The following is a 17,470-nucleotide window of genomic DNA, read 5'->3' as shown; positions in this document are numbered from 1 at the left end:
CAATAATGGTTCTGTGCGGAATACGTTCATTTTATCGTCGACAAAATCGTCCATCAGAGCAGTTAATTCGATTAACCATAGAACGTTTTCGCACCACGTTTACTCTTATTGATAACTCGCATCCCCAGAGACGCCGTACGGTGCGTACAGAAGAAGCTATTGCTGCTGTAGAGCGTAGCATTGAGGAAGACCCGAATGAGTCTATCCGCCATCGAGCACAGGAATTGGATCTGTGTCCATCCTCTTTATGGAGGATTTTGCGGAAGGATCTTGATTTGCGTGCTTACAAAATCCAACTCGTGCAAGAATTGAAGCCAAACGATCATCAAGTAAGGCGTAGATTCGTCGAATGGGCCCAAAATGAGATTGCCGTTGTTCCCGATTTTCATAAGCGAATTTTGTTTAGCGATGAAGCGCACTTCTGGTTGAATAGCTAAGTCAACAAACAAAACTGCCAAAAATCCTCGAGTGTATGTCGAAACACCGTTACATCCAGAAAAACTGACTGTTTGGTGCGCTTTATGGGCTGGTGGAATCATTGGTCCGTAATTCTTTAAAAACGACGATGGCCAGAACGTTACAGTCAATGGTGATCGGTATAGAGCCATTATTACTAACTTTTTCATTCCTGAATTGAACAACCATGATGTCCAGGAGCTGTGGTTCCAACAAGACGTCACACAGCTCGTGCCACAATCGCGAGCACAATCGATTTATTGAAAGACACGTTTGGTGACCGCCTAATTTCACGTTTTCCACCTATTAATTGGCCTTCAAGATCTTGTGATTTAACACCGCTAGACTACTTTCTGTGGGGCTATGTAAAGTCATTGGTCGATGCGGATAAGCCACAAACCCTTGACCATTTGGAAGACAACATTCGCCGTGTTATTTCCGATATACGGCCACAAATGTTGGAAAAAGTCATCGAAAATTGGACGTCCAGATTGGACTACATCCGAGCCAGCCGTGGCGGTCATATGCCAGAAATCATATTTAAAATGTAATGCCACAAGATTAGCTTGCGGATAAATAAAATTCATGTCAAGCGAATAATGCATCGTTGTTTCATTGCAATTTAAAGTTCTATAGCTCTAAAAAAAAACATCCTTTATATCACAATCCGACAACTTAATCTAACCATGTTGGGAACATGTAAAAATTGCGTATACCTACTCCATCTATCTATGTTTATTACTCTAATGTTAATAGAATTTGTTCACCATATATGTTGAAGCTTGCTTCATGACGTTTTGGATCTGTCAAAATCGATCCTTTACAATGATTAAATCATTAAAAACTAACGTTCCACCTGGCATTCACTTGAAATCGATACTTCGTGTCGAAATACAAAATTGTCGTTTTTTCAGTTAGACTTAATTCCCAAGTAAATTGTTCTTCCTGATGACTGAAAGCGACTACATCGTTAACTAGAAGCAATGGACCGGACCCCATCAAGAACCCTAGAGATGAGCTAATGCCTACCCACTCTCATCTGGGCCTGCTCAAGCCAAGACAACAATTTAAACGCCTTCGGTACGGTGGAATTGGAGCTACACCTTCATCGCCTAACGTTGACCCATCAGCGTTACGCAAACCCAGGATCCCCTGGCGCAAAAACAATTCAACGATGGCCTATTCAATTAATTATGATAATGGACTGCTAGTGATCTCTATAAGAGACATTACCGATACGTAATTGGTAATTATAATTACGGAGACGTAGCAAATGAATTTCTCTGTTTGCATCATCTTTTCGATCAACGCTGACGACCTTGCCTTATGTTGTTACAATTACCGAAAGATGCTGCGTTTCCCAATCTGGTACCGCAGGTTTAGATGTCTGGATTGTCGTGTCTATGAAGTGGAAATAGAACGGATGAAATCGAAGATTTATTTGACAGCGGTTGTACACAGGAATGCGCTCACTTTATCATTTATACAAGGTGTTTCATAATTTGTACCGGGTTTTCAAGGACGTTCGGTGAAAGGTGTAGTTTGATTTTTCATAAAATGCGATATTGTATCTCACCCAGAAATAGGATCTTAAGGGTCAGTCAAAAGTGTTTTAAATAGGCACATTGAAGTACATCACATTAGAATGGCCTTAAAGACAGCTGAAAGTGCTCATAAGAAATTATGAATAGAGTGTACAGGGTGCTAAAATTCGATGCTTACTGAAAGCATCTCGAGAACTAACAGGCCAATTCAAAAGTCCCCGGTCTACCAAAGTAAAACACATTTTTTTGGCAAAATTCGATTTTATTATTCAACATAGTTGCCTTCGAGGGCGATACAGCGATTATAGCGATCTTCCAATTTTTCGATACTATTTTTGTAGTACGATTTGCCTTTCGCTTCAAAATAGGCCTCAGTTTCAGCGATAACTTCTTCATTGGCGCCAAATTTCTTCCCAGCGAGCATTCTTTTGAGGTCTGAGAGCAGGAAAAAGTCGCTGGGGGTCAGATATGGCGAATACGGTGGATGCAGAAGCAATTCGAAGCCCAATTCATGCAATTTTGCCATTGTTTACATTGATTTGTGAAACCACGCATTGTCTTGATGAAACAGCACCTTTTTTTCTTCAAATGGAGCCGTTTTTTAACGATTTCATCCTAAACAATCCAATAACGCTATATATTATAATCGCTGTTGATGGTCTGGCCTTTTCGAGGTAATCAATGAATATTATACCTTGCGCATCCCAGAATACTGATGCCTTTACCTTGCCAGCTGACTGTTGTGTGTGTACTCCACTCAGCTGACTGTCGATTGGACTCCGGAGTGAAATGATGCAGCCATGTTTCATCCATTGTCACATGTCGACGCAAAAATTAAGGTTTATTGCACTTAAACAGCTTCAAACACTGCTCAGAATCATTAACACGTTGTTGCTTTCTATCGATTGTGAGCTCTAGCGGAGCCCATTTTGCACACAGCTTTCTCATGTCCAAGTAAGATATTTACCATCTGCTTTCTGATATCTCATTTTTTCGAAAAATATCAGGAGTCCTTAAACAGTCTTATAGTTCTCGAGATGCTTTCAGTGAGAATTCAATTTGGACTCCCTGGACATAATATAGAAATAAATTGAGGAGAGTTCCTGACAATTCATGTCACTTATTGAAAGTGATAAATCGACATCGATGGTGCTATTGTCAAACAAACTGAGGAAATTTGAGTAGGTAATGAATAATGAATGAAGCCGCCTGATGTCTGAAGATACCCGTGAAAAGTGTATGTACAAGCTATTGCAAGGTCGACAAATTACTTCGAACGCCAAATCGTGCCTATAAACAAAACAATGAACCCTTCCTACGCTACGATTCAATCAGATAACAATAAATCGACTACAAAAGCGGTCCATGTATTATAAATCGCTCGTATTAGTTATAGGGAACCATTATATTGGATAGATGGAGCCGTTGTCGAAATAAGTCATGGACGTGAGTGTGATGAGGAGCACCGAGTATTACATATTTCGGCCTTCGGAAATGTAGAGCAGACGACTCAAATACAAAACAGTACTTCGTCTCAATCCGATATAGAAGGCGCAGAGATAAATGATCTACCATCAACGATACAATAGAGTTGTTAACTATGAGGAGAATATATGCACATTATACATTTTGTCGTTATTTAAAAATTTTGAAATATAAATAACTAATTAGCTATCTGGGCTGCTTTCAATTCAGAAGCTGACATTTTTGACATATGACATTTGGCGAGGTGATCCCTCTCGCAGGGGTGTTTCGTCCCAAGATCGCTGGTGGACTCTTCAGTTAGGCTATCCAGCGATCTCTGCCTAAGACCTACCGGTTTACCAGACAAAAATCATGACAATTCTACAACTCTATAAAATTTCTCTAACATGAAATTTTGATGCTATACATTCACTGAATTTGTGCCTCTTATAAGGGAATCAATATTTCATGTTAGAGAAATTTCATCGAGTTGAGAAATTTTCATAATTTTCGTCTGATGAACCGTTAAATATGAAGGATATCGAATATTCATATTTCCTCATATCTGTCCAAAGTGAATTATTTCCTTCATTCCTTCACAAATTACATGAAACGGAATACTATAAAATTTGGCCGATTTCCATGAAAAACTCAACAAAAAGCGTAAAAATCATCATAAAAGGGCGGTACTTACCGTTCCAGTCCATTCTTTTCTCATATATTTCGTTAAAAATTCCTCAAATATCCAAATGACACCTGTAGAGGCTTCTGGCAAACGAAGTATTCACCGACTGACAAAAAACGATTCCGTTTGGAAATATCATCAAATATACCTGGAAAACGGATCTGAATTGGGTCTGAATAACCGTTTTTTCCATTTTTCCTGTCGATTCGTCCAAAATTCCAAAATTCTATTCGAATTTCATCTGACTTTTCATATACGGCATACCAACCTACTCTGAAAGCCATCGATGGATTATATCGGGGAACACAGATTTAAGACAAACGTCAGAATGATTAGGAAGTTATAAGATATCTAAAAACCTGGTGTATGGAGTGATTAGCTTTTGTTTTGCCAATTTTGAGAATATTAGTTTAAGCTTATAATTAGCTAGGATCGGGTTTTAATTGATGTATCCTGTCAAAATCAAAGGAAAAAGGATCTAAATGAAAGGTATGACATTGCGGCGCCTCCACTAAATAAAACTAATATTTTCAATTTGGTCGAATGTTATTCAAAAATTGACGAGTGCATTCACCATGTTTTTAGACATCTTAGGAAATTACACATTTTTGAGTGATTTTATTGAGAAAACTTTGATTACTTATAAAAATAACACATGAAATACCTGTAATCCTTCTTGTTATCTGTTTGTACATCTGCAATGTCCTAATTATGGAAAGAAACCACGGCATGAATTAAGTTTGACCTTGTACGCCCTCAGTCCAAGTATTTTCCATTTGCAGCTTTTAAAATTCGAAAAATAATCATATGGGAGATATTTTCTATGGATATTTAAGTCAAATTTCGAATTTCTGTAATTGAATCGATATAATTGACCGAATTTATAAAAGTCTTTCTTGTTCGATCGACGATTCGGAATATTCTAGGAACGTCAATTGCCGCAGTTGTTTCTACGCGACGCATATCAGACTTATTTCCTATTGGTCGTTCACGTCGGCGCGAATCTGGAAATTCGTCCAGAAATTTCCCCAAACTTTATCCGATTATAGCTAGGTAATCCCGAAAATTCGCGAAACGGGAATATCCGCGTTAGTTGGTGGTTCTTTCGATAGTTTCAGTTTTTTTCGTTTCTCACTCCGAGCCGGGAACACTCAGTGAAAGCAACGCAAATTCCTTTGCCTGAACAAGACCCGGAGTACTCCTTCAGAAGGTTTTCCTATTGTCCCTCTAACGTTGTTGAACCGCTATCTTGTATACGCTCTATTAGTGGTTCTCCTGTCAGTGTTCGGAATCCAAACAAACAAATTGTCATTCAAATTGAAACGTTGTCGTTAAAGAAATTGGCTTATTTTCATAAATAAGATTATTTGAGGAACGATTTTACTATTAATTGATAGACAGAAGGCACGAGATTAATGCCAGTAAGTTCGAACTTGAAGTTCAACTAATAAACACGGCTTCTTACAAAATCTGGGGAATGATACAGGATCCAAACTTACTGGTATTCACCTCGTTATTTATGTCTATCAATTAATACCGAAATCGTTCCTCAAATACTCTTATTTATGAAAAAAAGCCAATTCCTTCAACGACACCGTACTAATTTGAATGACAATTTATTTGTTTGGATTCCGAACACTGACAGGAGAACCAAAAATGGCTGTGTGTGACGTCACACTAATAGAGCGTATTGTTATCTTACAAGCCCATAGATGGGCTCAGGGCAGGACAGGTGTCAACTTTGATGCCCTTTTTGCAAGTTCATCGGCTTTTTCATTTACTTCAATACCACAATGGGTAACCGGCATTTTCAGAACTGAATCTTCTAGTATCTCGAAGCGATCCTCCAGGTGTACACTAAATCTCAATAAAAATTGTGTATGTTAATTTTATTACTACCCAGCAATTACCTACTCTTCGACGTTAGGTCACCGTTTCAGAATAGAACAATAACTAACGAAATGAAGAAGTCAAAAGTAACAAGCACCACACACATACATAACTTGCACTTTCGCAACGAGAATATAATTCTAGTTTTTATTATTATTATAACTGCTGAATCCGCATCGCACCAAGGTTCTGAGATTCTGGAACGATTGTATTGGAAAAAGGTACAATAATCGGTCCTTCATACATTTATTCATCGGCAGAATCCATTCGCATTGTTGTGGTTGGATGTCTTAAAGAATGTGCATAAATCGCAATCGAGTTCAGTGTAATTTGTATGTAGAAGATTTATTTTATTATACTCTTTCTCACGTGAATGGGTCGTTTTGTGTGGGGAAAAACATTTTCAGGGTCACTGTCTATTTCGACTGATGAGATTTTTAGGTTAGTTTTAGATTGAAGCGCCTTAGCGGTTGGTAGCGGAACTACATATAAAAGTATATTGTGATGTCGTACAATTTTGACAGTGATTCATGGAAGGAAATTTTTCTGGCTTCAATCCTCCTTAGAAATTAGTGAAACTGTCAAGGTTTCTTTGAAACTTCCTAGTCTGAAACTCAACAATCCATGTGGTTGACGCGTTTTGAAAATAATTTCAAAAATCAATTCTGAAAACCTTGATAAATAGGATGCACTAACCCAATATGAAGGGAACTTCAGAACGCCTGAAGCTATCGCTTTGCGACCTTTTAGGATTTTCATACAAATTTGATGGGATTTCTGTTTATGTCAGAACTTAAAGACACAATTTAGTTTTTCGCAGTGCATCAGTTGAAGAATATCTTCTTTCGGCCATAACTTCAGAACGCCTGAAATTATCGCTTTGCGACCTGCAAGTTTTTTTATGCAAATTTGATGGAATTTCTATTTCTGTTAAGAAAATCCTATCATTTATTTGAAATCTCGGAGTAAAATGAACAAAACAATGAACTTCTGACTTAGCGCCCCCTATCGAAAGCAACAAAAACACATTTATCATGAGTATATTTTGTCCTAAATCAACAAGATATTATCTCTCAGACGAGATCTAATTTTCTCAGAAATGTTGAGGCAAACTAAAGTTACAGTCAGATTTCTCCCTTTCCCCTACCCTTATTTGATGTCGTAAAATCGAAAGTGACATTTCAAAAAGATAGAGAATTTTCCAAGGATTACAGTAATGATATTTTTTCTTCAACTTTATATGAAACATTTTCGAGAGAAATTCATTTTTCTTCTCGACGATAGCTATTAAGCCCCCTAGTGGTAGAGGTATGAACTTCAAAACAATTTCCAGTGTGTTTTCTTGTACACTTTAGTGATAAACATTTTTACCGCAAGTCTCTACGATGAGTGGATCCTGAGATATAGCCGCTTACCTCGCTTATTTGCCCACCCTGTACATTCAACTATTACTAAACATTCGCTTGAAATCTTCTCATATAACGTCTGGAATTTTCAAAATGTAAAACCTCAGGTATCGTATAAATATCGACACAATTTTCTTGTGTCAAACCAATCACAATCTGAATTCCCTCCACACACCGCAAAATATGACAATTCATCATTCCCAGCGAAGTTCCAAGGATGAATAGACATAAAAAAAATCGAAATCCTAAGCGTCCGTTGTTATTAACCATTCAAGCGTTGGATATTTTGCGAAACTGTATCGGAGAGGTGTATAGGGGTCCGAGATTGAGTATTGCAATAACCAGGAAGATAAATTAAATGCATCTTATTTGTATAGCCATAAGTCTTGTTTCGAAATCCTTCTCGGGTTATGAATGATACAGATTTGCAATTGTGAGCATTTATTGAAGGTTCAGCTAGAGATATAAGATTTCTAGTTAACACTCAGATGGAATAATAACCGAGAAACTAGTTTTCATAACCACTCCATCATTATTTCTTTTATAGCTTTTCGTTCGCAATCATGCAAAATTTTTCTGCAATTTTTTGTAATTCTGTATTTAAATTGTATGGGTTTACTATTGGATCATCACATTGATGAATCATCTTTGTTTAAGCGTGCGAAATCGAAAGATTGAAACATACTGTGTTTTATAGGTAGCTAGATAGCAAAAACAAATATAGGGTGTTTTTTTTTCGAGGTATATAACTTCAAGTTGGCATTACTGTTCAAGATGGCGACCGATTTAACAGCTGTCAAGTGATTCATTCTCAGTTTGGTTTGGCAATTCATCATTAATAGACCCACGCCTGAACAACGCTTGCAAAAAGTGCAATTTTATTTTGAAAATAATGGTTCTGTGCGGAATAAGTATCGCTCACTACGTCCATTAGCGATGAAGCGCACTTCTGGTTGAATGGCTACGTCAACAAATGAAACTGCCGCATTTGGAGTGAAGCTTATCCTCAAGTGTAGGTCGAAACACCGTTACATCCAAAAAAACTGACTGTTTGTTGCGCTTTATGGGCTGGTGGAATCATTGGTCCGTACTTCTTCAAAAACGATAATGGCCAGAAAGTTACAGTCAATGGTGATCGGTAAAGAGCCATGATTACTAACTTTTTCATTCCTGAATTGAACAACCATGATGTCCAGGAGCTGTGGTTCCAACAAGACGGCGCAACATGTCACACAGCTCGTGCCACAATCGATTTATTGAAAGACACGTTTGGTGACCGCCTAATTTTACGTTTTGGACCTGTGAATTGGCCTCCAAGATCTTGTGATTTAACACCGCTAGACTACTTTCTGTGGGGCTTTGTAGAGTCATTGGTCTATGCGGATAAGCCACAAACCCTTGACCATTTGGAAGACAACATTCGCCTTGTTATTGCCGATATACGGCCACAAATGTAGGAAAAAGTCATCGAAAATTGGACGTCCAGATTGGACTACATCCGAGCCAGCCGTGGCTGTCATATGCCAGAAATCATATTTAAAATGTAATGCCACAAGATTATCTTGCGGATAAATAAAATTCATGTCAATCGAATAATCCATCGTTGTTTTATTGCAATTTAAAGTTCTATAGCTCTAAAAAAATACACCATTTACACAGAAAATTCTAAAAGAATGTTTCAATAAAATACTCAATGTTTATGTTACAACAGATCCGACTAGACTAGATGAACGAGCGCTCAAACGAGTAACGCAAAGGGTGCTCAGCTCCTTGTGTTGCCAAACTATGGGCTGAATCATATAGTTGTATTATAATATGATATTATGAGAAAAAAAAATTATTACGAAAAATTGTTGACAAATTTTAGTTTTTTCGGACAACATTTTTCACCAGAAATAATTGTATTCATCCAAATCACTGGGTTCCATCAGATTCTTAAGGAAATCAGCTCTCACTGCATTCTTGAAGCTCGAAAAGATCAGGATGTATATGATACATAAATTAACTATCTGCAAAATAGATCCATTTAATACAAAAATACAATAAAGACCACCACCAACCTGACAGAGCACCTTGAAGTCAATTTTGAAGAGACCTCCTGCTCTAAATTCAAGCTCCATGTTCATCAGTTTGAAATACAAGGACTTAACCTAGAATAAAGTTACATAAGATTATTACAGAATTTGATTTCTGAATATAAGCCAAATCTAACTCAGCTCTTCTCAAAACTTCAGAGTTCAGACTCACCATTTTCTGTTCAGAAGCTGGGGATGCTCTATAAATTGTTATGAGGCGATCCAAAGCAACATTTTTGAAAGTCTCAAACTCTCCCACAACAGTTCCACATATATGCGTTGTAATTCCTAAAAGCAAGATATTGAACACATTCCAGATTATCCAATACCTCCAAAAATATAGCACTTTGCTATCCTGGGTATCGCCATCACTGACAATAAAAATTCCCAAGTAAACATCATTCAAAGTCCATCCTACCAAGTTGATAAAAGACAAGAGAAAGTACAGAGAATTCATTCTTGCAAGTTTTTTACATAAACGTTTAAAAGTCACAAAATTCAATATGGCCGAATGGATTTCACTGATTGTACAATCGGACATCTGAATCTTCCTGGATAAACACTGAAAAGCACACCTAAACATTTGGAACAGATGAATTTTATCGAAAACCATTTTCGTGCAATAAAATGTGAAAAGAATTTCATTTAATACAATTTCAACAGTTCGGATACGTACAGTCATATAACCACTAAATAAAATATATAAATAAAAGTAAGATTCCAAAAAGAAATAGAGATTACTCAGAAGATGACTATGAGTTGTACAAATCCTTGCATGGCATTCCAGAAATCTTTTCAGAATATCCAGAATTTTCTTTTGTTTAGTGAAATTGGTATAGATGTTGTCCAGTATTGCTAAAACAACAGCGGAAGTTATTGAAACTACAATGTAATCTGTAGAGTTCAAATAGTGAATTCGCAAAAAGAATCTTGGTGTATACAAACTTATCAAGACAATACAAAAAAGAACTAGTTTAATATAATAAGCGAAATTTTTTTCCACTAATGAGAAACCAATAAATTTTCCTTTTTCTATGATTGGTTTATAAGGACAAACAAGAAATAACCAATTCACACCGAGTGATATCCAAAAAAAGATTTTCATTCTAGACATTATTATTCTTCCAAAGTATACTAGGTATTCATTCATAGAATAACTTTTCGCAACTCATAAAGTCTGATTTGTAATCAATGGTAGTGGTTGTTGGAAGTTTACTTTTGCTATTGTATCACATAATTGATTAATGTTAAGTGGATTAAAAGAATTATCCACTCCAATCAGTACATACAATTCATTTGTTTGATTTTAGGAAGAATAATTGAAGAGGATAATCACTCAAAAGCTCGTTCATTTGAAAATGAAATTAATGTTATATTATGTTCTATTTATTATCCTAGCAGTTTCTTTGAACCTATCGTTATAGGTTATATGGTTTTACGATAGGAATGATACAATTTGAAATTGTTATATTATAATGTCAATATGCGTATTATTTTTTGACATAACTCTTGTCATTATCAAACACTGATTTTGATAAAACAATTCAATAATATCCTACGTTGTTGAAGCATGTATCTATATATGGTATAAGAAATGTCAGAAATAATTAAGGAACGAATTCTATGAAAATTCAATTTAGAAATGTTTCAAAAAAGTGATGGATAAACCCCTTCATTGTAAATTCTACATTGTTAAGAAACTAAAGAACCAGATTCTCTAATCTGAAAACGTATAATTTTAATGAGTTGTAATGCTGATTATAAAACGCCTTCATTTATGAATAACAAACACAAGCCTGCTATAAATTAATAACAACATTCATAATAAATGATATTGAGTTTCATCAGTCCATTCAATTTAATCTCCTTCATAGTCAGAATCGTCTTCCTTGAGATCATCAATTTCAATTATCTAACTTGCTAAGATCCTCTAAAGGCAAACTATGTTCATTCATGCGTAGGTTCAGTTGAAATTTCGAAACTGTATCAGGTGCTAAGAGAGAAAGGTTTTGTACGACGTCAGATGGTAAAAAATTACTGACTTGGCAATCTTTTCAATTGACCACTATTTGAAGACCGACTGTTATATAATACGGGTCTTCAGAATAGTGGAATTCGACTGGAAATTTTATCAGATTCGTTTTACGTCAGTCAACTGTCAAACTAACTGACAAAATAATTCAATACGTTCATCTTTCACCTCCTAGAGAAAATTGAAACAATTTGTTGCAGTTTCGACATTGAAGTGGTTATCTTCTACGTATATGTGGATGCATAGTGAATGTTTCTCCTGAAAAAACGTAATTGAAAACAATATTTTGTTTTGTATTGAAAATTTCGAAGTTTTCTAATTAAAAGTGTCATTTTTATACAGGGTGTCCCGTAAAGACCACATCAAACCGAGGGAGAATGTAGATCAGAGGATAACCCACCTGCTTTGACAAAATTCCCATTATAAAAGATAATTTTTTTTTTAAATAATGAATTTTTTCCCCTTTCAATAGTTTTATCTTTACTGTTGGTACAATTTTACACCTTTTTAGTAAATTTTTTCAATAAAATATTGCAGAAGAATGATTTTAACATTTAAATTAAAAACATTCTCCGAATATGTTGAAGAGGGGCTGTGAGAAATATTTTCATTGAAAATTTTGGTTGTGAATTATTTTGTTCATGAAGTTTAGCTCATCGTAGTGAAACCAAAATGTACTGAGGTACTGCTGCACATTACATCAATAAATTGTCTATTTTATAGTGATTTCAAAAAGGTATCACACAAGTCATTTGTTATTCAAAGAATAAAGATATGGCAGTTTCTATCCAACAGGGTACGTTTCTGACATTTTCAAGTTTGTCAATACACTCTATTAGTGATGACGTCACACACCGCCATTTTAGTTCTCCTATCAGTGTTCGGAATCCAAACAAACAAATTGTCATTCGAATTAGTACGGTGTCGTTGAAGAAATTGGCTTATTTTGATGAATAAGATTATTTAAGCAACGATTTTACTATTAATTCATAGACAGAAGGTACGGGATTAATGCCAGTAAATTCGAACTTGAAGTTCAACTAATAAACACGTCTTTTTAAGTAATCTGGGGAATGATATAGGATTCAAACTTACTGGTATTAACTTCGTTCCTTCTGCCTATCAATTAATACCGAAATCGTTTCTCAAATACTCTTATTTATGAAAATAAGCCAATTCCTTCAACGACACCGTACTAATTTGAATGACAATTTATTTGTTTGGATTTCGAACACAGGAGAACCAAAAATGGCGGTGTGTGACATTACTTTCCATCTCGCTCTTTCATCCACCTGGCTTAGCCAGAGAACTCAACAGAGGTAGTACAGCTGTGAGTATGTGGTTGAACGATACCCGATACTATGAAATTCAGAAAAAATGAAGAATACAAGCGATGAATAACCACGCCAACTGCCACTAACAAAAAATTGAACTCTGTTGTTAAAATATTTTCATATTCTTAACCAGATTATCCTCAAATCAATTTTTTTCAGCTCGAATAATCGCTAATTAGAAGTAGGACCAGGAGAACCAAAAATGGCGGTGTGTGACATTACTTTCCATCTCGCTCTTTCATCCACCTGGCTTAGCCAGAGAACTCAACAGAGGTAGTACAGCTGTGAGTATGTGGTTGAACGATACCCGATACTATGAAATTCAGAAAAAATGAAGAATACAAGCGATGAATAACCACGCCAACTGCCACTAACAAAAAATTGAACTCTGTTGTTAAAATATTTTCATATTCTTAACCAGATTATCCTCAAATCAATTTTTTTTCAGCTCGAATAATCGCTAATTAGAAGTAACTCCAACTAATCAACCGATTTAATTAGTTTGTTAATGATATAACAAGGCAAGACATGTTTACGACACAATGAAAGGATATAGATGTTGTCACAAATAGGAGTTCTCACAATAAGATACTTATGATTTAATGGGCACCAAACGATCGTCCTCAACTGATGCATACCGTGATTTGTAACGAACGTATAGTTCTTCGAATTCTTCGCTAATAGCAGCCATTTAACCTTTGCTAAACACCTCACGTTAAAACCATTGTGAGGCTGTATATCGCGTAGTCTCAAGTTCGAAATGAATTCCAACAGGGACGATTCATAGTTTCTTGGACATCTGACGCGATATTTGGGCTTCCAGTTCAATAACGTTGGCCAATAGACCGGTAATTAAAACTAGAAATGGCCATTTTCCTTGGACGTTCGGTTTCGATGAAGTCAATATCGGTAATAACGAGATCTTAATGAAGTTATGTTGCCAGTATGACGGAGATCATAAACGATTCGTTTATGGGCTGTTGGATTTTTCAGTGCCTCGTAACAGGATTTGGTTAGAAAACACTTGAGAACATAGAGTAATAAATAGAGGAAGTACACGCAATTTTTACATGTCCCCAACATGGTTAGATTACGTTGTCGGAATATATATTTTCAAATCCACAATTTTACTATATCGTTATGAATGTCGATTATATTGGATGAAATACACTGCGCAAAAAAATTAACGCACATTCTGAAAATCTCAATTTTAATGAAAGTTAACTCTACATTGACTTTATAACTTATTTTTTATGTTCTCTCGGGAAGGTTTTGAACGAAACAAGACACATTAAATGGAAGAAAAATTCAGGATTTCACCGAATCTTATGTGAAAGAAGAGAAATAATAAATTTTCAAAATACTGGAATGCTGATAAGTGATTTAATACTTGATATTTCCACCCCTTGCGTTAATTACAGCTTGGCAACGACGGTTCATACTCAAAATGAGTGATCTTAAAGTGTTCAGATCTAATCCTTCCCAGATTTCTCTGAGTTGGATTCCTAAGTCATTAAAAGTAGCTGGATGATTTTCTTAACTTCTCAGTCTTCTATTGAGGTTGTCCCAAACCTGCTCAATCGGATTGAGATCTGGACTTCTTGCTGACCATTCCATTCGAGAGACTTCAACCTCTTCAAGGTACTCCTGAACGATGCGCGCACGTCCATAAAAATGAAATTTTCACCAATGTATGGGGCAAATGGCACTACATGCTCTTCAAGAATGTTCCTTATATACCTATCAGCATTCATAGCTCCATTATCAATGACCACTAGGTCTGTGCGAGCAGTCAAAGATATTCCACCCCATGTCAAAATCGATCCTCCCCCGAAACCAGTAGTATTCAGGAAATTTCACTGAGCATATCTTTCATGTGGACGTCTGTATACAAGGAAACGTCGATCACAATGGTAGAGGCAGAATCTAGACTCATCTATGAAGAGAACTCTTTCCCAATCAGCGTCTTCCCAATGGATATGCTCTCTCGCAAAATCCAAACGCGCCTTCGATGGGCTGGGGTAAGAGCTGGGCCTCTTGCAGCGACACGAGGCCTTAAATCATATTCTCTGAGGCGATTTATTATTGTCTGGGTGCTAATTTGCACCCCATGAGTTTTGTCAAGCTGATTTTGAAGGAGGCGAGCGGTTGCAAACCGTTGTCTCAACGAAGAAACTCTCAAGTAACGTTCTTGAATGGCAGTTGTTACCCGTGGTCTACCCTGTCCTGGTCTTCGGACATTCATACCTGTCTCCCTGAAACGCTGCAACATTCTGGATACCCTTGTATGGGAAACTCCAAACCTTTCTGCAATTCTTGTGTATGTCCACCCTTCTTCTCTCAAAACTACCGCTTGGGCACATTCCTCTTGGGTCTAATTGCGTGTTTCGTGTTGCATAGCGATCGAGTGTAGAAAATCAAACGAAAGAAAAACTATTGATCACTAGAATTGATCGAGAACAACTGATTTCAAAATGGAGCCAATACATTCAAAATCTGATAATCTCATCTTTTTTTATTCCTGCTGGGAAAAAACATCTGTATTGAAGAAAAACGTTGAAAGTGGATAACATATGCATGCATAATTCTGATAAAAATAATTATCATTGAGAACAGTTGTAGAATGAATTTGAGATTTCCATAATGTGCGTTAATTTTTTTGCGCAGTGTAGATGTGAAATATATCCAATTTTAAGCACGAAGTACAATAGCAATATAAAATATCAGTTCACCCAAATTAAATGGTGCTTCTAACAGCAGAATCACTTAGATTCCCATCTTAGTTCTCAGTTTTTCTCACCTGCAATCGGGTTCTCGAAGATATCACGTATTTCCGCCATCGTGTGTAACGAGATACCCGCATGTGTCGAAACCTGCAAGTGCTTCATCTTCTTACGACTGCTTTCCCGCTGTTTCGCACCATCTTGCGACCTTTGTTTCACACCGAGATGAAAAATGGAGCAGGTCTGCTCGTTCATCTCTCACCTCGTAATTAAAAACGATCTATGGTAGGCAAAATGGTTAATTCAATGCGAGGCTACTCCTACACCTTTTCAGATGAGGCGCTGTTTCATCATGACAACTACAGGATAATCTGATAAATAAAGGATGTTTTTTTTAGAGCTATAGAACTTTAAATTGCAATAAAACAACGATGGATTATTCGATTGACATGAATTTCATTTATCGGCAAGATAAGCATATAGCATTACATTTTAAATATGATTTCTGGCATATGACTGCCACGGCTGGCTCGGATGTAGTCCAATCTGGACGTCCAATTTTCGATGACTCTTTCCAACATTTGTGGCCGTATATCGGCAATAACACGGCGAATGTTGTCTTCCAAATGGTCGAGGGTTTGTGGCTTATCCGCATAGACCAATGACTTCACATAACCACACAGAAAGTAGTCTGAAGGTGTTGAATCACAAGATCTTGGAGGCCAATTCACAGGTCCAAAATGTGAAATTAGGCGGTCACCAAACGTGTCTTTCAATAAATCGATTGTGGCACGAGCTGTGTGACATGTTGCGCCGTCTTGTTGCCACCACAGCTCCTGGACATCATCGTTGTTCAATTCAGGAATGGAAAAGTTAGTAATCATGGCTCTATACCGATCACCATTGACTGTAACGTTCTGGCCATCATCGTTTTTGAAGAAGTACGGACCAATGATTCCACCAGCCCATAAAGCGCACCAAACAGTCAGTTTTTCTGGATGGAACGGTGTTTCGACATACACTTGAGGATTAGCTTCACTCCAAATATGCGGCAGTTTTGTTTGTTGACGTAGGTGATGTCCTTTTTGCAAATTGATCGGCTTTTTCATTTCCTTCAATACCACAATGCCCCGGTTACCAAGTACTTGATACTTACACTTGTATCTTGTGAAGAAAATGTATCTACCATACGACAAATAGTGAGTTAATCAACTGAATAATGATATCCATGATTTCTTCTTAAATTTCTCACAGTATTCACAGAACGTGAGATGTATACGTAGAGTAGACAAATCACTTTCAAAAAGAGATGTAGCTAATATTTCTATTCCAATTGGCAATTGGAGTTTGCGATATCAATCATTCTCGTTCAATTTGATGCCAAATTCAGAACAATATCAAGCAATAATAAAATTCTGAAAAGTATTTATATAGCAGCTATAAAATCGATATCTTCTCTCAATGTCCCATTTCGAAATTCCATTTATTTCCAATATTGTAACTCGTAACGGATATTTAGTATTGTGTAACTTTGCAATATTCATTTGTTCACTTTCACAAATACAACAAAACAAAAATGAAACCCATATTAATTGAATGGAGAATTCAGATTTGGACAGTAGAAAGAAGTGTGACTGTGAACAAGTTAAGAATAATGCATAATAAATAAAACGCAATTAGGAACATCGTCTTCATACGAAACAACATTTTACTTTTGTTCTTCTTGGGTAATTAATTGTTTTAATTAAAACAACTTTCGCGTTATATGTATATACTATGAATCAACAATAAAAGATGGGTAATCAACTAAATTAAGTGTTTGATGAATTCGATCCATACTTGATCGAAATTCAATATCAAA

The 17,470-nt window shown here is 36.4% G+C and overlaps 1 long non-coding RNA gene across 1 annotated transcript in view; it reads right to left on the bottom strand.

Annotated features, from left to right (window-relative positions):
* The window catches only part of LOC123672029, a 47,615-nt gene extending 43,212 nt beyond the window's left edge, over nucleotides 1-4,403 (bottom strand). The window contains exon 1 of the long non-coding RNA XR_006746216.1: nucleotides 4,159-4,403. This is a non-coding gene — a long non-coding RNA (uncharacterized LOC123672029). The remainder of the gene's footprint in view (nucleotides 1-4,158) is intronic.
* Between the last annotated feature and the right edge of the window lie 13,067 nt (nucleotides 4,404-17,470).

The sequence above is a fragment of the Harmonia axyridis genome, chromosome 2 (genome assembly GCF_914767665.1).
Source record: "Harmonia axyridis chromosome 2, icHarAxyr1.1, whole genome shotgun sequence".
Lineage (NCBI taxonomy): Eukaryota > Metazoa > Arthropoda > Insecta > Coleoptera > Coccinellidae > Harmonia > Harmonia axyridis.
This window is presented reverse-complemented; position numbering and strand designations above follow the sequence as displayed.